Source organism: Trachemys scripta, chromosome 1 (genome assembly GCF_013100865.1).
Source record: "Trachemys scripta elegans isolate TJP31775 chromosome 1, CAS_Tse_1.0, whole genome shotgun sequence".
NCBI classification, from domain to species: domain Eukaryota; kingdom Metazoa; phylum Chordata; order Testudines; family Emydidae; genus Trachemys; species Trachemys scripta.
In genome coordinates, this window is record NC_048298.1 from 105,174,080 (window position 1) to 105,195,244 (window position 21,165).

The 21,165-nt window shown below is 43.9% G+C and overlaps 1 protein-coding gene across 2 annotated transcripts in view; it reads right to left on the reverse strand.

Moving 5' to 3' along the window:
• RESF1 (retroelement silencing factor 1) overlaps positions 1 to 20,565 on the reverse strand; it is a 41,843-nt gene extending 21,278 nt beyond the window's left edge. Inside the window, exon 1 of one of the 2 annotated variants that reach the window (XM_034780136.1) lies at positions 20,324 to 20,565. The gene's annotated coding sequence lies outside the window, so the exon portion shown is untranslated. Of the gene's footprint in view, positions 1 to 16,607; positions 16,746 to 20,323 lie in introns of those variants that run through there. The other variant, XM_034780118.1, reaches the window with a different exon arrangement.
• Positions 20,566 to 21,165: the final 600 nt, after the last annotated feature.

The following is a 21,165-nucleotide window of genomic DNA, read 5'->3' on the forward strand; positions in this document are numbered from 1 at the left end:
GATAATATTAGCAGTGCGAGGCGATCTCAGTACAGCAAAGCCTACACCCCTCTGTGGGTGTTACTTACTTGCCCTGTGCATGTTCCAAGTGAATAAGTTATAACAAGTTTTATCAGTATTATACCCTGCTGCAGGAGACCCTCATTGGGAGAAAGGTTGGGGCCTGGAAGCCAGAGCCAGAAGGCTGAGCTCCAGCTAGGAAGAGCAGGGAGTTGCAGATTCACAAAGAACAGACTGGGACAGAAGAATAGCTCTGGGTGTGATGGAAGATTCCAGAGCTGAGTATGAACTTTGTGTGGGGTATGGACTTTATTTTGGGACCTTGAGGATTGTATTTGATTTTTTTGTTTGTTTTGTTATTAAACCAGCTCCAAACAGAGATAGTGGTAGCCATGAGAGAGGCTGTTCGGAGTTTTTAAAGGGCCCTGAAGAGGGGAAATAGAGGCATGGTGCCTCAGGGCCACCCCTGGCCACAAAAGAGTGCTTTGGAGACAGCTGAACTTGTTATAGACTTAAATTCTCCCCACCCCGCCCAACTTCTGTGAATCTTGACTCTTCTAATTGCCAAACAACTCTGTTGATCTATGACCCTTCCCCTCTCATATTTCACTAGTACAGCTGGGACAACAGGCAGTTTTCACTGAGTTAACATTTTTTAATGGATCCCCATTTCATCATTTCAGAAAACATTTGCAATAACAATTGGTGATTGAAAAGGAACCCATCCTGTTCATATTTCTGTAGACACTTTTAGCAGTTTGAGAGGCCACTTTCCTGGGTATCTGTTTTCTCACAGACTTGGGCCAGCCATAATGAAAGTACAGACCAATATTCAATAAAATGAAATTCCTAAATATAGGTCATTCACAGGTTGCCCTGTTAAGGCAGCTTTCAAGGTACAAAGGTGATGAAATGAAGACTGAGAAGCTGGTCTTTTCTCTGCCATCCTTGTGTTGGCTCTCACACACATTCTTCTCCCCACCTTCCCCTTCTGCCAATCTGGCGTCACTCCACTTCCTGTCATTAATCATAATGTATCTTTTTCTGCATTACTTACAGCTCTTCCCTTTTCTCTAACATTCTCCCTCTCAGTAATGTTCTTTACCTCTTCGCCTATAATTCTCCTCCTACTGCTCCCTTTATCACCAAGTCTCACTCACCTTTTGATAGTATAAAAACGTTGGTTAGGAATGTGATTATTTACAATTTTATACCAACAAAAAGTCCTAGAAAAGATGCAGTTAAACCAGCAAAAAGTCTTTTTGCCAGTATAGCTTATTTAGTTCGGGTAAATGGTATTAAAAAATAAAACAAAAAACACAATCCCACCCCCACCTGCCAGTATTAGCTGTGCCTCCAATATGAGGCTGCTGGTACAGCTGTACCATCCCTAGAGCAGTGGTTCTCAACTAGGGGGCCCCCGAGCAGGTTTCAAGGGGTCCGCCAAGCAAGGCTGGCATTAGACTTGCTGTGGCCCAGGGCAGAAAGCCGAAGCCCCACCGTATGGGGCTGAAGTCTGGGGTTCCAAGCCCTGAAACCCAGAGCTGAAGCCTGAGCAACTTAGCTTCACAGGACCCCCAGGCAATTGCCCTGCTCTGTCTTTTATATGCAGAAAAACAATTGTTGTGGCACAGGTGGGCCGTGGAGTTTTTATAGCATGTTGGGGGGGCCCTCAGGAAGAAAAAGGTTGAGAACACCTGCCCTAGAGGATAAAGCTTCATTCTCCCACTTCTCACTTTCAATCACTTCCCCTCACATCAACCCCTTCAGTCACCCCGCCTTCAAGGTCTGCTCCTAGAGATGCCACCTGTATGGGGGGCTTTTTGGACCTCAGAGGTGGCAACGCTATCGTCTCCAGCCCTATAGTAAAACGGGCAATGGTTGTAGACTGCTCTGGTCCTTTGTTCCCTTCCAGAGAAAAGAACAGTGTCTCCTTAAGATACCATTGTCAAAATAAGATGACCTAATAAAGCTGACTTCTCAATCACCTAATTGTAGAAGCCATTTTTTAATTACAATATCCTCTTCTGCAGCTGTAAAGGAGTATTTTCTTGATTTCCGATCATTGCTTCAAGTATGAAAAACCAAGAGAAAGGGAAAAGCTAAGTCTAAGCATTTCAAGTAATTAACAAAACCCAAGTTGATAGGTGAGATTTAACATAGTCAGGCCAAGACTCTTAGGTTTAGTCATTCAAACTTTTATTTGTACCAAAACACATACCTTGCTTTTACAATATAAAAGCAATAACTACTTACACATAAGCAGAAAAAGACAATGGCAAGTTACCCACTCCTGTGGTGTAGGCAGGTCTTGGAGGATTTCTCCTACTGTGCTTCAGCTACCCCTTACAGTTGAGCATATTTATACCTATTCAAATTATCTAATCATAACTTTCCTCCCATCAACATTAAGCACTGTATGTCTCATACACTACATTAATTTACATAGCTTTTCCTGTCTACATTACAGTAGATCCTCAAGAGTTACAAACACCTAGGGACTGGAGGCTGTTCGTAACTCTGAAATGTTCATAACTCTGAACAAAACATTATGGTTTTTCTTTCAAAAAAGTTTACAAGTGGACATTGACTTAATACAGCTTTGAAATGTTACTACGCAGAAGGAAAATGCAGCTTTTAACCATCTTAATTTAAATGAAACAAGCTCAGAAAGTCTCCTTAATCATTTTTTTTTTAACTTACCCCTTTTTTTTTAGTAGTTTATATTTAACACAGTACTGTACTTGCTTTTATTGTCTCTGCTGTTGCCTGATTGCACATTTCCAGTTCCAAATGAGACGTGTGGTTGACTAGTCAGTCATAACTCTGGTGCTCGTAACTCTGAGGTTCTACTGTAGTTTCATAATGTATCTCTTTTCTAATTTGTTTATTTCCACTGATCATGCATGCTGTCCGGGCCATCTACCTATAGTGACTTAATGTAAGAACTTCCTGGTTTTTGCATAACCACCCTTTGGCAATACATTCTGTACATCCACTGTACTGAGAACTTCCTCTTATCAATAAGATATCCTCCAACTTGGATAAATTCTATGGTTAAAACATCACCTTTGTCCTACACCACAGCTACAAGCATCAAGCAAGTTTACATGAGGACAAGTCAGTGAGCCAACACCTATGCCAAACAAAGACTAGGCCTAAACTAGCCAGCTTACATGTAGGTAGCAGCTTGGTCCCAACAAAATGGCAAAGAGAAGGTTACTCACCTCATGCAGTAACTGAGATTCTTCGAGATGTGTCCCCCTGTGGGTGCTCCAGTTGAGGTGTCGGTGCGTACCAGCACTGCTGATCAAAGATTTTCAGTAGCAGTGCCATTCGCGATTCCACCAGTGCTCGTGCAACCCAATCCCCTCAGTTCCTTCTCTACCGTCGAGTCCTTACTGCAAACTCTGAAGTAGAAGCGAGGAAGCTGGGTAGTGGAGCACCCACAGGGACACACATCTCAAAGAACCTCAATTACTGCACAAGATGAGTAACCTTCTCTTCTTTGAGTGCTGTCCCTGTAGATGCTCCATTTCAGGTGAAGGTAGAACAGTGCCCTCATGAGGCTGGAAGGGACTTCAGAGTGGAGTTCGTAGCTGAGGCTAGTATAGTGAGACCTAGTCGTGTGTCCAAGCTTGAACCGAGAGTGATTGCATACTGGTTGGCAAATGTGTCTTCAGAGGCCCAGGTGGCTGCCCTACAGATGTCTAGAATGGGAACATTGTACAGAAATGCTATGGAGGTAGCTAAAGCTCTTGTCGAGTGGATTCTGATGCCCAGAGGGGCTTCAATGTTGTGTACTGAATAGCATGTATGGATACAGCTAGATTTCCATTTGGATAATCTTTGTGTCAATATGGCAGAGTGTCACAACCCAATGGCCCCCTCTCTCAGGTCCCCTGGAAAGGCAAATCAGCACTGCATGTTGCTAACGCTGTTGCAAGCATCGCAAAGCATGTTGGGGAGGGTCAAAGGTGTAAGTGTGGAGTAGAAGATTCCTTTGCAGGTTACGAGAGGCCGAAAGGGGGGGAGGGAAAGAAGGAAGAGAGCAGAGAACGGGTTAACTCGACACTTTAGCTAGCTCAGTCCGAAGATAAGACGCTGACTCCAGCCAGCTCAAGGCCACCGCACACATCTGACTCTCCGCTACCTGACAAGAAAAACAGGGCCTGGATTCCACCCCGACCAGCCATGAGAAAGAAGGATTCAGCTGAACAGACTTGAAGAGGCAGCCAAAATGAGTGAGACAATGAAGGCCAGCGAGGGGAAAAACAGACTATTGCGTCCCTGGAGCCGGTGTGTTTTGGGAATGCTTAGAAAGCCAGTTTGGACTGGTACAAAGAGCATGGGGAACAGAGGTCCCTGAACAAAACACCCCCTAAAGAACCTGGGACTTAAAAACCCGAGGGTCGGAGCAAGTTAGAGATCACAGCGGACCCTGGACGACCCGTGCACGGGACAAGAACTCTCGTCCACCCTTCCCCCTCTTCTTACATTACACCCAGGGTTGGCCAGCCTCAGGTTGTGCGTGTGTGAGTATGAAAGTAGGTTAGGACTGGTGTACTAACACTTTCTTGCTTCCTTTTAGTGATGTGGGAGCAGTCCCAACACTCACCGCTGTTATTTTAATAATAAAGCTGAACCATGCCGGTACGATAAATAATATTTTGGCTCTGTCCATTCATACTGTTTGTGTATAACTCTGGAGATCAGAGGTATCAGTGGGAACATGTATAGGAGAGGAGCATTCCATTTGATGAGGAAAGCGCTTCCCTCGGGGATCGTACTCTGAGTCCTGCTTGTGAGCAAAACTTTGGGTATTTCTTGTTTACTGATCAAGCGAAAAGATCTATGAGTGGTGATCCCCACATGTGAAATATGTATTGTGTTATTTCATCATTCAGTTCCCATTCGTGCTCTTGGGAAAACTGTCCACTTAAAGTGTCCGCCATCATGTTCATTCAGCTTGGGAGGTATGCTGCTGTAACAGAGATATTGTGTTTTATGCACCAGTTCCATAGTTTTAAGGCCTCCATGCATAAGGAGTAGGAATGTGCCCCACCCTGACGGTTTATATTAGGGCTGTTGAGTAATATCAGTTAACTCACGCAATTAACTCAAAAAAACTAACCGCAATTAATTGCAGTTTTAATCACACTGTTAAACAATACATTACCAATTGAAATGTATTAAATATTTTGAATGTTTTTCTACACTTTCATATATATCTTGTATTCTGTATTGTAACTAAAATTAAAGTGTATATTTTAATTACGAGTATTTGCACTGTAAAAATTATAAACAGAAAAAATAGTATTTTTCAATTCACCTCATACAAGTACTGTAGTGCAATCTCTTTGTCCTGAAAGTGCAACTTACAAATGAAGGGGTTTTTTTTGTTCCATATCTGCACTCAAAAACAAAACAATGTTAAACTTCAGAGGCTACAAGTCCACTCAGTCCTACTTCATGTTCAGCCAATCGCTAAGACAAACAAGTTTGTTTACCTTTACAGGAGATAATGCTGCCCTCTTCTTATTTGCAATGTCACCGGAAAGCGAGAACAGACATTTGCATGGCACTTTTGTAGCCGGCATTGCAAGGTATTTACGTGCCAGAAATGCTAAACATTCGTATGCCCCTTTATGATTTGGCCACCATTCCAGAGGACATGCTTCCATGCTGTTGATGCTCATTAAAAAAAAAAAAAAAAAAAAAAAAATGCATTAATTAAATTACTGACTGAACTAGTTGGGGGGACAATTGTATGTCCCCTCTCCTGTTTTACCTGCATTCTGCCACATATTTCATGTTATAGCAGTCTCAGATGATGACCCAGCACGTTCGTTTTAAAAATACTTTCACAGCAAATTTGACAAAATGCAGAGAAGGTACCAATGTGAGATTTCTATAGATGCTACAGCACTCGACCCAAGATTTAAGAATCTGAAGTGTCTTCCAAAATCTGAGAGAGACGAGATAGGGAGCATGCTTTCAGAAGGCTTGAAAGAGCAACACTCTGATGCGGAAACTACAGAACCCAAACCACCAAAAAGAAAATCAACCTTCTGCTGGTGACATCTAACTGAGATAATGAAAATGAACATGCTTTGGTCCACTCTGCTTTGGATGGTTTTCGAGCAGAACCCATCAACATGGACGCACGTCCCTGGAATGGTGGTTGAAGCATGCGCATCTGGCACGTAAATATCTTGCAACGTCGACTACAACAGTGCCATGAGAACATCTGTTCTCACTTTCAGGTGACATTGTAAACAAGAAGTGGGCGGCATTATCTCCTGCAAATATAAACAAAACTTCTTTGTCTGAGCCATTGGCTGAACAAGAAGTAGGACTGAGTGGACTTGCAAACTCTAAAATTTTACATTGTTCTATTTTTGAATGCAGTATTTTTGTACATAATTCTGTATTTGTAAGTTCAACTTTCATGATGAAGAGATTGCATTACTGTACTTGTATTAGGTGAGTTGAAAAATACTATTTCTTTTGTCTTTTTATAGTGCAAACATTTGTAATCAAAAATAAATATAAAGCTAGCACTGTACACTTTGTATTGTGTTGTAATTGAAATCAATATATTTGAAAATGTAGAAAATATCCAGAAATATTTAAATGGTATTCTATTGTTTAACAGCGCGAGTAATTCTTTTTAATCGTGTGAATAATATTTTTAATCGCTTTACAACCCTAGTTTATATAGAACAGAGACATGATGTTGTCCATCAGGATCTTTACCATTTTACCTCGTATGATAGGGAGGAAATGTAGGCATGCATTGCAGACTGCACATAAGTTGAGTAGGTTGATGTGTAAGAGTGTTTCCATGGGGGACCACTTACCTTAGGTTGTACGTTGGTTTAGGTAGGCTCCCCATCCGATCAGTGAGGCATTTGTTGTGATTTGTATGCATGGCAGATCCTGTTGAAACAGGATGCCTGAGCCAACATTTATTGGGTTTGTCCACCATCATAGTGAACGTAGGACCTCTGGGGTCAGCATGAGTCTTTGTGTACACTGTGCTTTCATGGAATATACACCAAGTTCAGCCATCCTTGAAAGCAACGCATGTGTCGTCTGGCATGTTTTACAACAAAAGTGGTGGCCGCCCTATGTTTTGGGAGTTGTGAGTGGACACCCACGTACAGTCTGAGATTACTGATATGAAGGAGGTCAGCGCTGTGAATCGGGGCATCGGTAGCCCTAGGGTGTGAAAGAGAGAGATGATTTGTCGAGTGATGTGCAATGTTTCCGTCCTGGTAGGACCTTTTAGTAGGCAATTGTCTAAGTATGGGAATATCAGCATTTCCTGTCTGCGCAGATGAGCAGCTACCACAGCTAGGGTTTTGGTAAAGACTCGTGGAGCCGCTGACAGTCCAAACGGCAATACTCTGTATTGGAAGTGATCTTGTCCCACTGCGAATCGTAGGAATCATCTGTGAGCAGGACAGATGATAACGTGAAAGTAAGCATCTTTGTAGGTCAAGGGCTGAGAACCAGTCCCCCTCTTCCAGGGCTGGGATGATCGAGTTCAGTGTGACCATTTTGAATCTGTGGTTGCGGACAAATTTGTTGAGTTTTCTGAGCTCTAGTATGGGTCTCCAACCTCTGTTTTTCCTTCTGAGTCAGGAAATAGTGGGCGTAAAACCCTTTCCCTCTGTATTGTGTTGGAACTTGTTCCAGGGCCCCTAATTGTAGAAGATGATCTACCTCTTGTCAACAGGTGCTTGTGAGAAGGGTGCCTGAAGAGGGACAGGGAAGGGGGGGTAGGTAGGCGGGATGGAGGTAAAAGGGATGGTATAACTCGTTCGAATGATCTCCAAAACCCAGTGGTCTGTGGTGATAGTGGCCCACATATGCTAGAATGGTCGGAGTCAATGACCAAAAACTTGGATTGTTGATTCTATTGGCGCCGGTGGTAGGGGGAGGTCAGTCAGACCCTCGACCAATTCTTCAATATTGCATCTTGTTTGAAGGTGCTTGGGACATCGCAGCATGGGATTGGCTAGGGCGACATCTCTGTGGTCTGTGCCTTTGTCTTTGATTATTAAAAGACCTCTGTTGTCGCTCTCTGGTTGTGTCTCTACTGCACTGGTAAGGTTGCTGTCTCCTACATCTGTTGGGGCGGAGGGAAAGCTATAGATGCCCAGGGTTCGGAGCGTCGTTCAAGAGTCCTTCATTCAGTGTAGGACGGACTTCCTCTGTTTCTGCTGAGAATATTTTTTCTCTGTCAAAGGGGAGATCCTCAATTTTAGTCTGGAGGTCCTTTGAAATTCCAGAGGATCGTAGCCAGGAGGCCCTCCTCATAATTACTGCCGTAGCAGTTGTGCAAGCAGCTATGTCCGTGACGTAAAGGGACGCTTGTAAAGCTGTCCGACACAAGTTGACCTTTGGTTATGGTGGATTGAAATTGCTCCCTTCTGTCTTCTGGGATGTCTGCCACAAATTCGTTGAGTTTCTGGTAATTATCATGGTCGTATTTCGCTAGTACTGCTCTGTAGTTGGCCATGTGAAACTGAAGGGTCGCCAATAAGTAGATTTTTCGGCCAAACAAATTGAACATCTTTGAGTCCTTGTCCTGTGGGGTGGGTTTATAATGGGGTTGTTTCCCTCATTGGTTCACCACCTCCACAACCAAGGAGTTTGGCTGAGGGTGTAAAAATAGGAAGTCCATACCCTCGTTGGGCACATAATGCTTTCTAGCTACCCTTTTGCATGTCGGAGGTACAGTTGCTGGTATTTGCCACAATAATTCTGCTGTTTCCATCAGTGCGCTATTAATTGGTAGTTCAATCTTAGTCAAGGATGCTGGGTGTAGTATTTTAAGGAGCTGATGTTGGTTTTCAGTCACCTCTTCCAGCTGGATGTTCTGGCTTTGTGCCACCCGTTTGAATAACTCTTGAATTTTTTTTGAGTCATCTGCACCATTGGGAATGGCATGGGGGGGGCACATCCACAGGTTAGTCAGCCATGGGGGCATGTCCCCCTGTGTAGACGTTCCCTGGCACGTTTCCTGCCCAATAAAGAGGAATGTCCGGAGTAGAAGACTGCCTCCTCAACGTCAGCTTCCTCATCATTGGAGAATCTGGAGACATTTGGTGAGTCTGGTTGTACTGGTGCCATTGGCACCGGAGAACTGTTGGTTCTGAGTATTGGTGATCCCGGTGTGGATGAAATTCTGATATCGGACGCTTTAGTGAGGGAGCACGGTGCCATGGGCAGCGGTGCCGTGCTCTTATGTGAAGAAGCCTGGGAGCTCGATCCTGTCTGCTTATGCATGGCCTTGACCAGTGCTGACTTAGTGCAAGCAGGTATCGGCTCCGTAGCGTGCGGCACCACTGGAGGTCTCATAGCAAGCTGAGGTGCTGTCAGCACCATGTCCTTCCTTGGAGAAGTTGGTGCTGTGGAGGAGGCAGCTGACTTATGTCTGCAATCCTTATCTCTGTCGGCAGAGGTCCCAGTACGGACAGTGCTGGAGGCGCCCGGAGCATCAAACATGCTCACCCTGCAGGTCATCAGCACCGCAGGTAGTGATCTTGATGGAGACCATTTTCTCTTCAACAGTTCTCCATGAGCAGGAGATATCTCCCTGTTCCTTCACTTTCTGGAGGAGAGGGTACTCAATCTGTTCAGGGAGCAGGCGCCTGGAGAATCCCCCAATGGGGTTGTTCCCAAAGCAGACAGTGGTGGTAGGGATTTATCCACAAGAATCATTTTGAGTAGGAGATTGTGGTCCCTCCTCACTCTAGCTTTACGATTGCTGCAATGGGATCATTTCTGGGGAATGTGCTCCTCCCGTAAGCAGTAGACACACTGTGAGTGTCCATCGGAGACGGACATGGCGTCCTTACAAGAAGTGCATCTTTTAAACCCAGGAGAGCCTGGCATTTTCAGAATCCAACTTCAGTCGTGGAACTAAAAGAAACGGAGGGGAAACTCCCTTAGGGAGATTTTTTTTTTTTAAAGGGAATTTTAACTGATTAAAAATAGAAACCTAGATCAACAATGAACTAACTATTGAGGAATAAACTTAACTATTTCTCACTCTTTCCTAGATGATTTTGTGACACTGCCATTGGAGCTCCATCTGCAGCTGAGGACAGTTGAGAAAAAACTGAGGGGGTTGGGACGCGCGAGCGCTGGTTGAATCGCCAGTGGCACTGCAAGACAGCTACTGAGCACATGCATCCCAACAAGGCACTGCTACTGAAAAATCTCCAATCAGCATCGCCAGAATGCACCCACACCTGAAGCGGAGCACCCACAGAGACAGCACTCGAAGAAGAATAAAAATTATTTTATAAACCTAATGAACGGATGAATTAGACTGTTCTGATCTCAGCCATTGTTTCATTTTCCCTCTTTTCCATTTAATCATATTTGATTTGCAATATGCTTTGGATTCTGGAAAGAGCTTTTCTCTAAAGGCATCAGAATACTGAACTGAGATTTGAAAAATTACCGAGTTGGCCAAGCTATAAAAATTCTATTAACTGATTTTATTAAAATAAAACATTGTAGGTACAGTATCCATGTCAGCCCCATTTCAATAAGGAATATATAGATACAATGCATGAACAGGATGGAATAACAGCTTCAGCTAAATACTTAAGTTATAATATAAACTTTGCTCAACAAAACATTACACTGGTCTACAATTTTTGAGAAGTCGTCTGCTTCAGAGATAAAATGTGCTATTTATTATGTATTTTGATGTGCTGAATTCAAATATGACAATTAAAACAACTGATTGGCTACTGTTTCGAAGATATTTAAGTTTTTACATTTTATGTCTATGTATATTGTGTAGATAGTAGAGTTTTAATCATAAATTGTAAACCTAGGTCTTTTCATGTGTTTATGGTTGCTTTACATGATATTTCACCTGTCCTGTTTATGTAACACTTTAAAAATCAGCAAAAGGGTTATATAAATAAAATGTATTATGAAACAAAAGGCAAAAAACTATTCTGTACATAGTTTAATCTTATTCAGAGTCTACTCGGCGCTTCTTGGCTTGTCTCTTGTATTCATTAAATGGAGCATCTCTTGTCACTGTCCAGCAATAGTCTGCAAGCATTGATGGGCTCCAATTGCCCTGATAGTGTTTCTCCATTGTTGCAATGTCCTGGTGAAATCGCTCGCCGTGCTCGTCGCTCACTGCTCCGCAGTTCGGTGGAAAAAAATCTAGATGAGAGTGCAAAAAATGTATCTTTAGTGACATGTTGCAACCAAGGCTTTTGTATGCCTTGAGGAGGTTTTCCACCAACAACCTGGTAGTTGTCTGCCTTGTTGCTTCCGAGAAAATTTATTGCCACTAACTGGAAGGCTTTCCATGCCGTCTTTTCCTTGCCACGCAGTGCATGGTCAAATGCATCATCTCGAAGAAGTTCACGAATCTGAGGACCAACAAAGACACCTTCCTTTATCTTAGGATCACTTAACCTTGGAAATTTTCCACAGAGGTACTTGAAAGCTGCTTGTGTTTTGTCAATGGCCTTGACAAAGTTCTTCATCAGACCCAGCTTGACGTGTAAGGGTGGTAACAAAATCTTCCTTGATTCAACAAGTGGTGGATGCTGAACACTTTTCCTCCCAGGCTCCAATGACTGTCGGAGTGGCCAATCTTCCTTGATGTAGTGGGAATCTCTTGCACGACTATCCCATTCGCAGAGAAAACAGCACTACTTTGTGTATACAGTCTGCAGACCGAGCAAGAGAGCAACAACCTTCAAATCGTCACAAAGCTGCCACTGATGTTGGTCATAGTTTATGCACCTCAAAAGTTGTTTCATGTTGTCATAGGTTTCCTTCCTATGGACTTCATGACCAACTGGAATTGATGGCAAAACATTGCCATTATGCAGTAAAACAGCTTTAAGACTCGTCTTCGATGAATCAATGAACAGTCTCCACTCATCTGGATCGTGAACGATGTTGTGGCCTGCCATCACACCATGGATGTTGTTGCAGGCTACAAGATCACCTTCCATGAAGAAGAATGGGACAAGATCCTTTTGACGGTCACGGAACATGGAAACCCTAACATCACCTGCCAGGAGATTCCACTGCTGTAGTCTGGAGCCCAACAGCTCTGTCTTACTCTTGGGTAGTTCCAAATCCCTGACAAGGTCATTCAGTTCACCTTGTGTTATGAAGTGTGGTTCAGAGGAGGAGGATGGGAGAAAATGTGGGTCCTGTGACATTGATGGTTCAGGACCAGAAGTTTCATCCTCTTCCTCGTCTGACTCAAGTGAGAATGACTCTGGTGCATCAGGAACCGGCAGTCCTTCTCAGTGGGGTCCTGGACGTATAGCCGATGGAATGTTTGGATAATGCACAGTCCACTTTTTCTTCTTCGACACACCTTTCCCAACTGGAGGCACCATGCAGAAGTAACAATTGCTGGTATGATCTGTTGGCTCTCTCCAAATCATTGGCACTGCAAAAGTCAGAGATTTCCTTTTCCTGTTCAACCACTGGCGAAGATTTGTTGCACAAGTGTTGCAGCATATGTGTGGGGCCCACCTCTTGTCCTGATCTCCAATTTTGCAGCCAAAATAAAGGTGATAGGCTTTCTTAACCATAGTGGTAATACTGCGCTTTTGTGATGCAAAATCACTTCACCACAAACATAGCAGAAGTTATCTGCACTGTTCACACAAGTATGAGGCATCTCTGCTCACTATGGCTAAACAGAAATGTGTCCCTTTGCAAAATCAAACACTGACAAATAAGAGAGCACGACAGTGTATGATTTCTAGAGCTGATATAGCAATTTGTTCAGCAGAGTGATGTAAGCTTTGTTATGATTGCATCATCCATGACTTCTAGGAATAACATGATGCAATTCATATCATGTATGACGCAATACCAGCTTCAGATTGCATCATTCATTGGTTTGCCTAAAAAGCAAGTACGGTCCAAACCCAGTCATAGATTTATTCCTAGATCCAGTCAAAGATGTATTTTAGTCATTTCTGGTTTAAACTGAGATCCCTTCCCTTTATAACTCACTTATCCTCCGCCATTCCCAAGTCAAGGGTCATATATACTGACCCAATAGCATATCTTGAAAACTAGAGACAATCAACAATTTTAAGCATCATTTTCGTTCTCAGTGACCCTGAATTAGTAAAGTTTGACTACATTTATTTCAGAAGCATTTTGGCTGTAGAGCAGTGTTATTATTTGTTTTATCATAGCACCTAGAAGCCTTAATCATGGGCCAGAAACCCACTGCAAAACACTGGAGTTATGCGGAGTGATTTGGTTAGCAGCAGCATCGACTGGATTAACAGCTGATGACTTGTCCAAACTTATGTTGTTGCATCCTCACTGCATTAGTAGCTCAAACATCAACATCACTGGAGCTTTATTAGTAAATATTAATTGTATGATTCTTTTGTACACTTCTTCTAGCATTTGCTTGCCAAGAAACCCAACAGCAGCTTCATCGGCAGAATGAAAGGTCCTAAGCCTACCATGAAATCTAGTTAGTTGACGTTTGTCGACAACACGAGCTATTGACTGACAGTGGCGACGCTGACATGTGGGTCATCGTGCAGACCCAAGTGTAGAGGTTGGCTGCACGTATTCCTTGGCCAGTTTGGAACCTGTTCAGGAGAGTCCAAAGCTGACATGGCAGGTCAAATCCCAGGGGTCAAAAGGCTGGATCACTGACAAGCAAAAATATTTCAAACATCTTTAGCTGACCACTCATTGTGCCATAGGGTATAGCTGCTGACAGATTCCACAGTGGACGCCTCGACATAAATTATGCTCTGGGGTGACTGAAGATGTCCATATACAATGGGAGACCTGGATTGGCACATAGCTTTTCCACTAGTCCACCTTTAGACTCTCCATGATGAATGTGTGGAGGAGCTATGTTGCTCAGAACTGGTGGCCAAGAATAGGAGTGGGGCACAGTGTGCCTGTGATGATGCAAGTCAAGTTCAATTCAATGTTGACCAATTTATTGTGAGGTGAATGACACCACACAGGGCCACAGTATTCCACTGAGGAACAGCACAGCACCAAAGCCGATGTGCAAAGCGTACACTAAACTGTCACGATTCTTTGGTCAAAGAACAGAATCCTTATCGCGCAGCACTTTGTTTTAGACTCAGCTAGAGTGTGACCAGTGATTAGCAATGTGCGTACTCTATATACTCTACCTTAATCTTGCTGATTTAGTCCAGATGCCCACAAAGGGACCCTTAGCAAGGGTAACAGACAAAGGATGTCTGTTACTACAAATAAGTGACGTAAGGAAGAAAACATATGATTGATATGGAGTTATGATCAAACTATGTTCAGTGATGGTTAAGAGATTACTTCATAAATAAGGTATCACCCACTGAAATTTTTTAAACTCATAAAAAATTGCTTGCTACTACAGTTGCACTTAACAACGACTGGGTTAGAAATCCCTGAAGCTTATCAATCATGTAAACTGTATTGAAAATCATTTTAAGGGTCATTTCTAATGCTTAAAATTGGACATATAGGAATGATACTTAGACAAGCAATACCGGCTTCAGCCTAGTTTGCTTAACATGAGGGCAATGTCGCCTTACAGTTGTAGCTGTAGGTAATGATGTCCCCCCATACGTGACTGTAGTCACCGCTTCTTTAATTCCTTATTTTGCAGGGTGGATTGATTAAATCAAGGCAATTTAAATCACCAATTTAAATGCCTCAAATGAAATTAATTTTCATCAACTTTTCCATTTGTACTTTAGTTATTTTCTAAAGTTACATTCTCATTGGTTGATATAACCATTAAAACATGACTTACAACTACACAGAACCTCCCTTTACACTAGATTTGGTACATCTTTTTTGATATCTAGGAGGGTACACCTTAACTATACACACATTTAAACTAAGACTGTCAAGCAATTAACAAAACTAATTGCCATTAATCTCACTGTTAAACAATAACAGAATACCATTTATTTAAATATTTTTGGATGTTTTCTACATTTTCAAATATATTGATTTCAATTACACCACAGATACAAAGTGTACAGTTCCATGCAAATGTAAACAAACTGTCTGGCAGCCCACCAGTGGATTACCCTGACAGGCCGCATGTGGGCATGTGCCGCAGGTTGCCCACCACTGATCTAGACCATCCCTGACAGATGTTTGTCTAACTTGCTCTTTAAAATCTCCAATGATAGAGATTCCACAACTTCCCCTAGACATATTAGTTTAGAATAAAAAACATTTTAAAAGCCTTTTTTCCCCCAGGGATTGTTACCCAAAAACAGGTTTGGGGAGCCCCTAGAATAGCCTACCTATTGCTCCCTTAATCTGTCCTTCCTAAAGTATGGGTTTCCAGGATAGTTAAGGAAATACTTGAAGGACACAGATACAGCCTTCCTATAAATGATTGACAGGCAGTATTTTTTCCAAAACAAGGCATCCTTTTATTAATGCAACTAAATTCCTAATACAGTAATAACCTAAAAACCTAAATAAAATACAAAGCCCTTATTCTAAGCTAAAAGGCATTTTAAACCGCAATAACATACAGTTCAAATGATTCTGAGTGTGCTCTGTAACAGATGGCCAGTCTTTACTAACTTACACACACTCTATACTACTTTATGCTATGCTACACTATAATTATCACTAGCAAGCTTAATGTCAGTTGTCAGCTTCAGGCAGCTGTCAGCTTCAGGCAGCTATCAGCTTGGTTCTGCTCCCTCCCAATCGCTTCAACTGGGAGCTCCTGTCCGCTCCATCCCAATCTTCTCCCTACTGCTCTCTCTGCTCCTGAGTGTCTACTTTTATACTGTCCTATCAGCTCCTTACTGCAAATGGTCACTGCCAGTTGTTTACTTCAAAGTTATGATCTGCTGATCTTTCACCCCCTTGGCTTTCGGCTAATTTTATGTTATTTACCTCATTTGAAGCTCAAGCAATCTTTCCCCTTCTGCACCACACAAGCTCACCTGTGGTGACCCATCATTGTTTTATTTTATTTTTTTACTACTTTAACCTTTCTGCCCTTGAGCTATTTTCAGTGACCATGTGACTCGCAGCATCCAGTGGTATATGACATGCAGTGTCTAATGGTAGAGTGATTTTTGCTTATTCCAAATGGAAGCTAGGGACACAAAATGGAGTCTGAGGAATTTCTTAGATATCAGAATGTCCTTACTGAAATTTTCTCCCTCATGTTTTAATCTTATTTAACTTACCTAATCAATAAGCCAATGACAGCTGTAACTATTTAATCGCTACTTATACTCCTGGGGGAATTCTGCACCAAAAAATTAAAAATTCTGGAACAAGTTTCTTGAGGGAGACGGGAAGAACTGTTAGGGAGCTTCCCCCATGCAGACCCTGGCTGACCCCTAACCTCTCCCATTCAGTTAGGCACGGTGTCCCTCCACCCACACTCAAGACACCCACTCCCCCATCCCTATGTGGCCCTGCGCCTCCACCCCCATTCAGCCACTGCCCCAGTCTGTCCTTCCCCACTAGCCCTTATGAGCCCGTCTGTGGACGCCCCTGTTTGTGGACCCCCCAGCAGCCCCACACTGTCTCCCCATAGCCCATCTCCTGACCTGGCCCTACAGGCGCGGTGAAGAAGGCTCTGCAGGCTCTTTCTCTTCCCTAGCTGACTGGCAGCAGCTGCTGTGGTCTATCACCCTCTGGTGGGCAAAAGATGGAACTGCAGCAACTTTTCAGCAGAAGCTTTTTTCTGTGCAAAAAAAAAAAAAAAAAAATTAAAAATATGCACAGCTCATTAATTATGCACACATGCAGTGGCACAGAATTCCCCCAGAAGTATCCTGAAGCCATCTGTGGCCATAATTATCTCTTAGTGACTTAGATATTAATCAATTCATTACTCAATGGTTTGCTGTTACACTGATTATAGAACATCTCCCTTACAATAAATGTTCCCTGCCTATCTGGTCAATTACATTGCCCATTTATGACAACCACCAAACTTTGTTAATTAGTCCTTTCTGCTTCTGGACTATGTCAGCAAGGTCAGAATAAGAAGAGTGGATATTACAGTACAGTCCTATTAATGATAACAGATGTTAGTCTCACAGTAGCTCAGTTTAAAATAAAGCACTATCGTAGACAAGCTTTGGCCAACACAGCAAGAATTCTGGAATTTTTGGCCAAAGAATTGTGAGCCTAATACACAAAGAATTATAAAAGATGAATATTTACTAGCACTGCTTTACATGATTGGTAAGCTGAAGACACCTGTTTCAGGGATAAGGTCAGCAGGAACCATTGTGATCATCTAGTCTGACCTCCTGTATAACATAGGCCAAGAACATCCTCAAAATAATTCCCTAGGTCACATCTTTTAATAAGAAGATCCAAACTTAAATCTAAAAATTGTCAGTCATGGAGAATCCACCACAATCCTTGGTAAATTGTTCCAATGATTAGTTACTCTCACTATTAAAAATGTATCCCTTATTTCAAGTCTAAATTTATCTAGCTTCAACTTCCAGCCATTGAATCACGTTATATTTGCCTCTGCTAAACTGAAAATTCCATTATTAAACATTTGTTCCCCCTGTAGATTCGTATAGACTAACCAAGTCACCCCTTAACTTTCCCTTGGTTAAGAAGAATCAACAGCTATTAGGCAAAGATGGTCAGGGATACAACCCCCAAGCTTGAGGTGGCCCTAAATCTCTGACTGCCAGAAGCCAAGTGAGAAACAGGGGAGGATCATTCCAACTGTCCTGTTTGGCACACACTCCCTGAAGCTCTGGTACTGGCCACTGACAAACAGAGAGAGGATAGTAGGCTAGATCAACCATTGGCCTGACCCTGGTTCTTAGAAGTATACACTGAGTTCTTTGAGTCTACTATTATCAGGCATGCTTCCTAATCCTTTTAGCATTCTGACTGCTCTTCGCTGAACCATTTTCAATTGTTCAATATCCTTCTTTATAAAATAATGGATTGAACAATCATAAAAGATATTTGTAGCCAGATCATTATGACAAAACATTTGCTAGAGTGGTTCCTGATAAACTAAAAGCATCTATCAGAAGATCATTACTTCATCAATTACAGAAAACAGCTACCCACTCCTCAATCACAAGTAGCCCTTTTCTGGCCATCTGGACACATTTCCTAATAGTCAATGGGTTAGAGGACACACAACCCCTTACTAATATGCTACGGTCAAGCAAAATTCAGCTTATTGATAACACAATAGGGCAGATAAAGTTAAACTTAAATACAAGTTACTATGGTGAGGTTGTTATTTATTTATTTATTTATTAAGTCATCCCGTGAGGCTGGCTAGAGTAAGGAAGCCTGCTATTAGCTCAATGGCCCAAAAAAAACCAAGGTTGAGAGGGCTGGACAACATGGTTCTTAAGACTCACAATCTTCAGCATGCCAATAGCTTTTTGAGACACAGACCAAGCCTCCTTAGCTTTTATTTACCTTCCAATGGCATGAGCACGAGTTTATGGAGCAAGTTTTAGTGATTCTGTTCTTGTATTTCCTTTTTCCGCTGTATGCTTTGGCCTTGCAAATAGCATAAACTATGTTTTCAGTGCACTTCGGAGAATTCCAGTTCATCATATCTGTGATGCTAACAATTTATGTCCCTTACGATGAAAGTTTTCTTCTTCTTTAGCTCCACAGATTGGTTTGGTAGTTCAGTCACACCACTCAGCTTCTGGGTGTCCCTTCTAGCCAGAGTTTTAGATCGTCACAGTATAACCTTAGATGTGCATTAATGGTTCTAGGCTGAATCATAAATGCAAGTCCTGAATGGACCATGGTATTGAGGGATATATGGAGATCAGCATATGGCACAAAAACTGATGACTGGGGGATTTTTATTTACATTACCATCTTGAATTGAACATGAAAACATCTTTGGAAACTATATTTTTCTTTGTATTCAAAAGAATTCTAATCTGCACTGTAGTCTATAAAGGTTCGTATATCATGGTCACCACCTTTGTATCTGATCACAGTCTGACCTGATGTGGAACAGGAATCTGAAGGGTCTGCCCCCTCCCAGGTGAGTGCCCTGGGCTATGGCAGGTCTTTCTAGTCTCTCTGGTTGAAACTGTTCAAATGTATATAAAACAGTTAAAGGAGTGTCAGAAGAGTAAAACTAAAGTGAGATGTCCAAGACAAAACCTGGAACTCAAGTTTTAGAAATAGTGTTAATCTCAACACCATCAAACAAAACGGTTAGTGAATTGAGTTACTTTGCAGTCATACTAACCTTTATTGTGAAATCCAACTAGTAGTTCAAATTGTCCTAACCTGTTCTTTTTATATGCAGAATAAGTCAGAAGCAAGATGCATGTTGTGTTGCTGTTTGCCAGATATGAACTGGGTGCTAGGTGCAGTTAATGCAGATGTCTCTATGGGCTACTGCCATCCTCCTGAATGCTGTGTACAAAACCACTGAACCATTCCGTTTATACTATTTGAACTAGTACTATCCAAATCTATATGCACTAAGTTCTGTTTTTAAACTCCAAACAGTTCTGAGTAACAGGAACACTAAAGTATCATGATTTCTATATTATACATAAATACACACGCAGAGTTTATTGTTCGAGACCCAACTAATCACTGCGTTTCCCTACACACAGCCCCTGAAAACCGTAATGAATAACTGCGGAGCATCGCGCACCCAGGAGGCTCACCCCTGAGAATTGTATATCCTTTGTGCGATCCCAGGGAGCCCGTTTTAGTAACAGCCACTCGGCACGGGCTGGAACAGTGATCAACCTGGGGACACGCCTGGGCCTCAGGCTCCTTCCCTGGGCACCGGGGAGAGGGGAAGCGGGGAGGCGCCGCTCCCTCCCGAGGCCCAGCGACAAAGCGCCCGCGCCAGCCGCTCAGAACCCGCAACCCCGCTTCGGATCGCGGCGTCTCGCAGAGAAGCGGCGCGGCCGGCTCCACACACGCCCGGCTGCGAAGATCTGGGCGGAGGCAGCTCCCCCCCCACCGCGGCTCCCTGGGGCCGCTCGCCCCTCCCCCCACTAGGGGGTCCCCTAGAGCCGCGGAGAGCGGCGCAGGCTGATGACCCGCAGCGACGCGACCCCCAACCAGTGGGGCGACGAGACTGATGCCCCCCACCCCCATTGCGCTGCGGCGGGGCGCAGATGCGCGGGGGGGGGGGCGGTTATCTCCACACTCCGCCTCGGTTCAGCGAGCGGCGGGCGGGGAGTCCTCTTGCCCAAGCGCCCCGGAGCCCGGCCGCCACCTCTCCCGCGCGCTCCCCAGCCGGCCGCTCGGGACGCCGCCGCCGCCGCGCAGGTACCTGAGCATGTAGCGGGCTCGGAGAGGCAGGCGGGCGGGCGGGACGGATGGTCCCGGTGAAGCGCAGCCGGCGGCGGGAGCTGGAACGAGGCGCGACCAATGGAGTGGGGGGGGAAGGGGCGAATCCGTTGTTGGTCCCCCGAGAGCGCGAGCCGTTGCCTCTGCTCGGCTCGCAATCGCTCTCTCGCGCGGCCCGAGCGCCGCGTTCCAACCCGGTCCCGGACTGACCCGCAAACTGCCCAACCCCGCCCCGCCCCGGCTGCCTGGACCCGCCCCCAGGAACGCTCGCCCCAGAGGAGCAGGCGGCGGCAGACAAGCTGCGTGTCGCGCGGTCCTAGCGTTCTCCGAATTCCATCCGCTCTCCCTACCCCCCTCCCTCCCCGCTAGCAGAGCCCAGCGCCGGGCACCCAAGCCGAGCGAGGTGGGCTGCCGTCTGGCCCCCAAGGCTGTCCTGCAGCCTCTCCAAGTCCCGCAGCCGCGGTGGGCGGAGCTGCTGGGCCAAAGTTTTGTGGGGGTCGGATTGCAAGCAGTGAAGAAGCTTTTGCAAGGAATTTGGAATTTGTTTAGCAAAGAGAGTCCCCCGCTGATGCAATTGGGTCAGTTGATCATTGAAAACAAAAATGTGAAATAAAAAATATTGGGGTGAGGGGGGAATTTCTCTCCCCCCCCCCATTGGAATAAGCCCAGCAAACACTAGGGGTAGGTTTGCTGAAAATTCATAAATTTGCAAATAAAACAAAACTATGTTATTGTCGTTATTGATTGATTGCAGAAAACAAATAACAAAGGGAAGCGATCTCCGCTACACACTGGGCGGCAAAGTCACTTAGTCCAGAATCAGAG